Consider the following 1377-nt stretch of genomic DNA (forward strand, 5'->3'; position numbering starts at 1 on the left):
TTACCTTGCACTTGTCCACATTGAATTTCATTTGCCAGGTGTCAGCCCACAACTGAATTTATCTAAGTTCCTCTGAATAGCATGTGCTGCCAAGATTGTATCTGCTAAGCCACCTATTTTAGTATCATCTGCAAATTTGACAAGGTTGCTAAGTATCCCAGAGTCCAGATCATTAATATAGATTAGAAAAAGCAAAGGCCCTAGTACTGATCCCTGTGGAACTCCACTAACAACCTCACTCCAGTTAGAAGTGACTCCTCTAATCTGTTTCCTATACATCAACCAGTTCATAATCCATCTACTTACATGACCCTGAATGCCTAAAGCTTCCAATTTGAGGATCAGTCTTTGGTGTGGAACCTTATCAAAAGCTTTTTGGAAATCTAAGTATATCATATCATATGCTTTCACGTGATCTACAGCTGCAGTTCCATGTTCAAAAAAATGTATTAAGTTAGTAAGACATGATCTGCCTCGTCTAAACCCATGTTGACTATCTCCAAGAATATGGTTTTCATTGAGATGCTCCTCTATTTTCTGTCTAATCATTTTTTCCAACATTTTACAGGTGATGCAGGTGAGACTGATTGGTCTGTAATTTCCTGGCTCAGTTTTGTCCCCTTTCTTGTGGATTGGTATGAAATTTGCTGTCTTCCAGTCAGTGGGAACATCCCCTGTTCTAAGTGTCATTTGAAATAATCGAGTTAACGGCCTATACATAATTTCCCTCATTTCTTTAAGTACTGTTGGAAATATCCCATCTGGCCCAGGTGATTTGTTTGATTTTAATTCTGCTAGTCCCTTTAGTACCTCCTCCTCATTTATCCTGATCTCTCTTAGGGTTTGACTGGATTGATTGTCAACCTGTGGCATGTCATCTGTTTTTTCTTTTGTACAAACCTCTGTGAAATACTCATTTAGAATATTTGCCACATCTTGTTCGTTTTCCAAGATACCTCCATTTTTGCCCTTTATCTGTTTCACCTCCTCCTTAATTGACCGCTTGCTGTTGTAATTTTGAAAAAAGCTCATTGCATTGGTTGTAGCTCCAAGAGCTATGTTTCTTTCTATTTCCCTCTTTGCTTTCCTGATCCCTCTCTTAAGATCTCTTTGCAGCTCAACATATTCTATGTATTTTGTTTCATCACCATCCCTTTTGTATGTGCTATACAACATTTTCTTCCTCTTTATATTTTTTTGCATGCCTCTGGTTTGTATGTATGTATGTATGTATGTATGTATGTATGTGTGGAAGGAAAGTTAGAAATTCTTTTCTCACAACTGTTTTTCTCTCTTGTATACTTAAGAAAGATAAGGTCAAGCTAGAAGGTCAGGAGGCCATAAGGTAGTTTGATTTCTCTTTGTTATTTACAATGA

This window comes from Amia ocellicauda, unplaced genomic scaffold (genome assembly GCF_036373705.1).
Source record: "Amia ocellicauda isolate fAmiCal2 unplaced genomic scaffold, fAmiCal2.hap1 HAP1_SCAFFOLD_103, whole genome shotgun sequence".
NCBI lineage: Eukaryota > Metazoa > Chordata > Actinopteri > Amiiformes > Amiidae > Amia > Amia ocellicauda.